This window comes from Chrysemys picta, unplaced genomic scaffold, assembly GCF_011386835.1.
Source record: "Chrysemys picta bellii isolate R12L10 unplaced genomic scaffold, ASM1138683v2 scaf2810, whole genome shotgun sequence".
Lineage (NCBI taxonomy): Eukaryota > Metazoa > Chordata > Testudines > Emydidae > Chrysemys > Chrysemys picta.
In genome coordinates this window covers 1-7,535 of record NW_027055512.1, presented here as the reverse complement: position 1 = coordinate 7,535, position 7,535 = coordinate 1, and the positions used below count along the sequence as shown (strand labels likewise).

At 48.8% G+C, this 7,535-nt stretch overlaps 1 long non-coding RNA gene across 2 annotated transcripts; it reads left to right on the top strand.

Moving 5' to 3' along the window:
• Positions 1–57: 57 nt before the first annotated feature.
• LOC135980350 (uncharacterized) lies at positions 58–5,844 on the top strand. 2 transcript variants are annotated; one of them, XR_010597443.1, is made up of 6 exons: positions 58–423; positions 526–558; positions 1,334–1,354; positions 1,465–1,491; positions 2,439–2,614; positions 3,706–5,844. It is a non-coding gene; the product is annotated as an uncharacterized LOC135980350 (long non-coding RNA). The 2 variants fall into 2 exon arrangements; XR_010597442.1 differs by having other exon boundaries at positions 59–423; positions 2,439–5,844.
• Positions 5,845–7,535: the final 1,691 nt, after the last annotated feature.

The window sequence follows — 7,535 nt, the reverse complement described above, 5'->3', positions numbered from 1 at the left end:
GGCCACAGCAGCTGCTGCTAAAAGGCCCCCTGGCAGCTGGTGCCACTGGCCCTGCCCCCTCTCCAGCAGGGCCCCCCCTAAGATTTACTTAGGGGTACTTCTCGTATAAGTCCTGAACTGGTCACAGGTGGTGAATTTTATTGTTTATTGCCCGTGACCTGTCCACAACTTTCTCTAAAAATACCCGTAACTAAATCGTAGCCTTGGGCATGGTACAGGGGTGATTGAGTGAGGGTCTAAGGTCTGTGATGTACTGGAGGTCAGACTACGACCCGTCCGGCCTTAACTCTATGAAGCTATGGTTTTCTGCAAAATAGCAGCTCTTTGCTAGTATTAGAAGAGACCATCACCCACTGGAATCTCACCTCTCTCAATCTCTTCTTTCTTTAGACGATCTGCAATCTAATCTGGAGAAAGAGAGAGGTAAGTTCCTGGGACAAGTTCACCAAACTAACAGTAGGAAATGAATAACCTCGTTAATGCGACAGCATGAAACCTCACCTCTTTCTTCCTTTTCTCTTCCAGAGATTCTGCGCTCTGAGCTGGAGAACGAGAGAGGTAAATGTCTGGGCTCTCAGGAGGCTTGAATGATTTTCTCTCACTGTACATAGTCAGACAGACTTTGGCCTCTGTCTCTGCACTGTCTGTTAGGAGAGGCTCTGGGAACCAAACGGCCGGGGAGCTCTGACTAATCATGGAGCGGGGTAACTGCTCCATAGATAAAGTTGCTGCTCAGTTTCCATTGTAAGCCTGATTTTAGCCCTTCCTCTAAACTACACACACAGGGGAGTGTCCATATCCCAAACTGGTGGGTCTGCCTGGGCCAATGTACCTTTTTGCTACTGAATTTGAAGGAATGGCCGGGTGGGGAGATCCTGATGCCCTGGAAAAAGAGGCTCAGCAGAGTCCTAAAGTCTCCAAGCACTCTCTGACTCTGAGGCACAAAGTCAATGAGAAGGAGCCAGCTAATGTTGCTGATCCCTGAGTTGAGATCCAGCATCCAAAGTCAAGGTTTAGCGCATTAAACCCTCACTTCCACATTATCAGGGCTTAGCCCCTCACCGAGCTTCTAGGCACACGCGGAGTGTGGACGCTACACCACAGGTGAGCCCAGCTAGGGCAGGGCATGGGAACCCAGCGAGGGTCAGATGTCAAGAAGGGGTGTGTGATCCATGGAGAGATCTATGAGGATGGAGCTCAGGCCAGGAGACCTGGGCAGAAAGAAGCCAGCAGAGAGCACAGTGGAGGGGGCAAAGTGGTCCTTTAAAGGCACATTCCCTAACCCAGGAGCTGTTGTAGAACTGACTGCACACCCATGTCTCTCTGTTTGCAGGGAAATCCCTGGCTGAACTTGGTAAGTGCCATGTGTCGTCCCCCCCCCCCCCCCCCCCCATATGACACTGTGTCCTACGCCAGCAGTCCGTGCTCCGGGGAGTGCTCACCTCTTGGTGTGTTTGATTTCAGGCTGGAGTAAAGTCAGAAAAAATGCAGGTAAGTGAAGCTGGTATGTTAATGTCAGACCCCCTGCACCACTCTGCTGCCCAGCAGATGCACACATGCCAGAAGTCACAGGGAAAGCAGTGTGGTCAATGAAAATGCCAGATTCGTCACAATGCTCACACTTAACTATGGAGTCACCAGCGCTCCAGTGTAACTGCGATAACTCAGAGTGCTCCTAAGGCCGGGAACTTACCCGCTGTCAGTCCAGGGGGGTAGGCGCTTACAGGAGTTTGTAATTGTGGGTCAGAGTTGGGGTTTTCCTGGACACGTGTGGTGAATTCTCATGTGTTGTGTTGTTGTTAATTGACTTCATGAACTAGAAGGGATCTAGGAAATTGTGTAAATTACCTTAACTGGCTGCGGGTAATTGTCTTAATGCTTTTTGGACTCTGGTGAAATCTCTGTTTTTACGGAGTTGTCAATCAGTAGCCCTTTGGCCAATTCAGTTCAAATTTGGTAGAAAAATTCTACCTCAGACCCAGACCAAATCTACCAAATTTGAGTGTGATATGACTCTGCGGGTGTTGGAATAGAGGGCTCCCAGCTCAGGCGTAGATTGGAGACTCAGTTGCTGTCTTAGCTGTGGAGACGTGGTAGCGGCCCCACAGCACAGATTTTGTGGTAGGTGACTACTGAGTTCTCGTAATGGTTTGAAATGACGTCCGTGTGTGTAACACCTGAGCTCTCTCCTCACTGGGGCCTCTGTAGAGGTTACAGACAGGCCCAATGGGAGCTAGAGGCATCTCCAGCTCTTTCAGGGGAGCTATTTGCCTCTAGTGCCTGGGAGGAGAGCTGCAGTGACAGGCAGAGAAGCAGGTTCCCGGGCGATAGAGGCTGGAAATCAGAGCGTGTCCTAGCCAAGACAGAGCTGGGGGGAGGATGGGAAACAGCCCCAATGGGCTGGGCTCTGCCCCTGATGCTCTGCCCCATCTCTGCAGTGAACGTGATTCTGGATCCGGACACGGCTCATCCCAGCCTCGTGGTCTCTGAGAATGGGCGATCTGTGAAATGGAGGGGCCTGCAGCAGGACGTGACTGACAACCCCAAGAGATTTGATAGTGAAACCTGTGTGCTGAGCTTGGAAGGGTTCACCTCGGGGAGACACTACTGGGAGGTAGACGTCAGGGGTGGGAGGACCTGGGCTGTGGGGATGGCCGGTGAGTTTGTCAGGAGGAGAGGATCTGGGCCATGGATCAGTGTGGGAGCCATTACCGGACTTGTACTTCCCCGGATACCCTCCTGCCCCTGACTTGGAGCCTCAGGAAGATCGGGGTGTATCTGGACTATGAGCAGGGCCTAGTGTCATTTTCTCAGCCTGGTACTGAGGCCCCGATCTTCACTTTCACCTCCTCTTTCACTGGGCAGCTCCACCCTTTCTTCTGGGTCTACTCCCCAATCACACTATGTTCCTGAGATATGGCATGGGGCGGGGGGGGGGGCATAGCATCTCTCACTGCTCAGACTTTTTTTGTTCTGTTGTTTTTCTGAAATGGACTAATTTTTCATTTTTTAAATATTTTCCATTTTTTTATTCTTTTCAAAACTTGGAATTTTCCAAAATGAATATTTTCAATTTTGAAAATCCTTCGATTTGACTAAGCTGAGGGCTCAAAATTGGCAAAGCAGAAGAAATCCTGAGTGATGTGTTGTGTAAGACGCTACATAGAATAGAACAGAACTCAATACACAATACATCAGAGGACCCCTCCCCCCAAATAAAAGGTTTAGTTGAAAATTTTGTAATAATGCAAAAAAAAAAAAAAAAATCTCAAGAAAATCCAAATGTTTTCACACACAAAATCTCTTTTTGTAAATTGGCCAAATTTCCTCAAGATATTTTTGAATGAAAACTTTTGTTCAGCTCTGATTAACACCTGTAATTGCATATAATCAATGAATGTTTCCTGGTTCTTAGTCCTGTAATTTATGAACTGACCACCATTGATGAATGGAAGGGGTAAGAACATGAGTCAAACCCTGTCCCAAATAGGGTGACCAGATAGCAAGGGTGAAAAGTCGGGACAGTGGGTGGGGGGTAATGGGCATCTATATAAGAAAAAGCCCCAAATATCGGGACTGTCCCTATAATATTGGGACATCTGGTCACCCTAGTCCCAAAACATCACATTGTCCCAACTGGATAAAAGGCTCCAAAAAAGCCGATTCCTAACCAGTAACCATGTTCTGTGACATTATTGGTGAAAGAAACGGAGTCAGAGGAATGGAGGGAGCTCGGTTCTCTGGATGAGTGTTGATCATGCGGTTCACAGCATCAGGAAGGCTTATCCTAAACCCAAAATGACAGGTATGTCCTACACCAGCTAAATTTAGAGTTTTAGGCCAGAAGGGACCATGAGATCATCCAGTCCAGACCTCCTCTATATCACAGGCCACCAACACACCCAGCACCCTCACATCAAGCCCACCACCAAAAATTAAACCAAACTATTGCAGCCCACAGGAGACTAGACTATCACGTGCCACAGCCACGGAGCCTCACCCAGCCTGAGCGGAACAAAGCATGGGGGCAAAAACTAGATCAGTCTCGTAATACTTCCCCAGTCTCATAATACTGCTCTTGAGAGGGTGCTAGCCTCCGCCACCCCCACCCACCCCAGTTCCAGTGTCTCTGGTGTCTAAACAGGATTTCCTTAAATCACAACAGCCACTTCTCCCATCTCCTGCTGCAGGATGAAAGGAAAGCAGTGCTTCCTTACGTTAGCCGCAGGATCTGATCATCTCCTGTATTAACTGGATGATTTAATGAGTTGATGACCCAAACCAACATCATTGTTAACCCACCGACTTATGGAGTCAGTCTCAGGTGTGACCTGGATTTGATCATTGTTTTCACAGGTTCCAAGGCCAGAAGGGACTGTTGTGATCAGCTTGTCTGGACTCCTGGAACACAGGCCAGAGACCTGCCCCACAATAATTCCTGCTCGAACTAGAGCAGATTTTTTTTTTTTAAATCATCCGCTCTTGATTTGAAATTTGTCAGTGATGGAAAATCCACCACGACCCTGGGTAAATGGTTCCAATAGTTAATTACCCTCACTATTAAACAAGTTTGAGAGGGGTAGCTGTGTTAGTCTGTTTCAGCAAAAACAACGAGGAGTCCTGTGGCACCTTAAAGACTAACAAATTTATTTGGGCATAAGCTTTCGTGGGCTGGAACCCACTTCGTCAGATGCATGGAGTGGAAACTTCAATGGGGAGATATATATACACATGGAAACACAGAGACAAGGCCTGTCATGTACCCCTTTGAGATGGCAGGTTCCAGGGCTGCTACCAGCAGGTCAGGCTCCAGTACCAGATCTGGCCTGGCTACAGAGCCTCCGGCTCAGAGAGACACCCAGATGTGCCTGCCACAAGATTCTTTAACGCTCTGCCCGGCCAGGCGGAGGTTAGCTTATATAAGGTCTGTTGCACATAGCACCACCTAGTGGCTGAACAGTAACATACAGTTTACCATGACACTGCCCTGACACTGGAAAGTTTCACTCAGAGAGCCCAGAGAGGGGCCAGAGGTGCAGGTAACCCTGTATCTATGACAGGTTCCCTCCCAGGTCTGCCCCTTTACCATGGCCATGTGCGCTAATACCACCTGGCCACAAGCAGCTGCTACCCCCAGGCCTGGTGTAGCCTCTCCTGGGCACCAGCCCAGTGCAGCCACTCCAACCCATCTCCATGTACAGCTGGACAAACTCTGGAGGGTGTGTGTGTGTGTGAGATATTCCTACCCTTGTATCCCTCCCCACGGTGAATGCTGTGGAAAGGGTCTCGGTAAAGGGTGGACAGCTTTGGTGCAAGTCCTTGTATATTGTCAGTCCATTACTGGTATTATTTGTTTACAGCACAGCAGTGCCAAGAGGCTTTGTCAGGATCAGGGCCCTGTGGTGCTAGGATCTCTTCAGAGAAAGAGCACAGACCGGTCCCTACCCATGGAGCGCTCAGTCTGACCAGACAGGCGTATCACGAAGTGGGAATGTTCTGTATTATTTACCTGACCCCTAAATGTTGCATTGATACCAGTGGGAGACAGAGGACTGCTTGCTCTCAGGGCAGGCTAAGAGACATGGGTGTGACGGTGTCCCTAATGAAATTTTATGGGGAGATGCTTATAAATGTATATATGATGTAACTGGAATATGTTTTGTGCTACATGTGCCATGTAACATATCTCTGTAAAAGTTATGATCTACTGAATCTATTCCTCCTGTTTGTATGCAAATATCATTGTTGTAGTTGAAGTTATGAATATTGGTTTTATATTTGCTGGGTTTTTACATAGCCTTGGTAAGAGCCTGGGATCATGTCTGGAGAAAAGAATGTGCAAGTTAAGTGCAAGAACTTAACAGACAATAGGAGGTGCAGAGCCCAATCCACATCGGAGCTTGGCTAGGAATGCGAATGGCTGGACTGGTTAGGGTCCATGGAGATGTGACTTGCCCATGTGATCCCAAAACTCCAGGGTAACATGATGCTACACAGGGAATGGGAAGGAGTAACCATCCAGGGGAGAAAGTCTATTTAAATCCTTGGAAGACCCCTCCGTTTTGTCTTCAGTTGGCTAAAGAGAGAGGCTCTCCACCCACCAAGGACATACCTGAGAGAGACTGAACAAAGGACAAAGACAATAGGGGGTGTGAGCGATTGCTGGACCCAGGCTAGGAGTTCTACAGCCTGTAAAAGAAAGACTGGCACTACTGAGGTTTTTATATCTGTGTTGAGTTTGATTAGACATAGACGTGCGTGTTTTATTTTATTTTGCTTAGTAATTCACTTTGTTCTGTCTGTAACTACTTAGAATCACTTAAATCCGACTTTCGGTACTTATTAAAATCACTTTTTACTTATTAAGTTACCTGGAGTACGTGTTAGTACCTGGGGCGGGGGGGGGGGGGGAAGGGGGGCAAACAGCTGTGCATCTCTCTCTATCAGTGGTATAGAGGGTGAACTATTTCTGAGTTTACCCTGTATAAGCTTTACACAGGGTAAAACGGATTTATTCAGGGTTTGAACCCCATTGGGAGTTGGGCACCTGGGTGTCGTAGACAAGAGCACTTCCTGAGCTGCTTCCAGGATGCCTACGGCTGTTAGTGGACGTGGCTCAGACCAGGGTCTGAGTTTGCAGCCGATCAGCGGGTCTGACTCAAAGCAGACAGGATTCGGGAGTCCCAGGCTGGAAAAGGCAGGAAAGCAGGGGCAGAAGTAGCCTTGGCACACCAGGTGGCAGCACCAAGGGGATTTCTGTGATCCCCAACCCGTTACAATGGGTGTGACTGCTACCTAGTTGAGATTAAATGGGTCATTGGGAAAAGACTGGCTGAGACAAGCCCCAATGTGAAGACAACGGCAAAGCCCATCACCAACACATTGTTGCCAAGCATCCAAAGACCCAGAGGGAGGTGAGGTGGGGAAATCCATAACAGGGAAAATGAGCAACATCCCCCAGCTCGAGAACAAAGATGGGGGAGGTGTGAGGTGGGGGATCAAAGCTGGTTGCTGGAAGGAGTCGGGCTCTCCCCTGGAGTCTGACCAAGGAGCTCAGAGTGAGAGAGAGACAGAACTTGAGCAAGGGGGTTCGCTACAGCTTGGCTGGGCTCTGGGCTGACCAGAATGGACTTGAACTGTGCTTTAACCTTCAGTTCTCTGTGCCAACCTAAGGACGTTCTATGCTGTGTCCAGTTGATTAGTAAACCCGACTGTTTTGACAACACGGTGTGTGTGTCACTGCAAATGCTTGCTGAGGTGCATTAATCCCTGAAGAGCGGACAAGTCTCTACCAGGACTCAGAGACTATCACGGTAGGACTTGCTGAACAGAGCTCCTGCTGTGACCCAGCAGTGCTAAAGGTCCAATCTAAGGAGGCAGTGAAGCAGAGTTGCTTATCCTGAAGGACGAGAGGGACCCCTGGAGGGTCTGGTAGATTGAAGGGGTTCCTCCTAGAGCCTCTTCCAAAGCTGGGAGTGTAGCACCGATCCTCTGGATCCATGACAATTGGTGGCAATGATGGGATGCTGAATGCA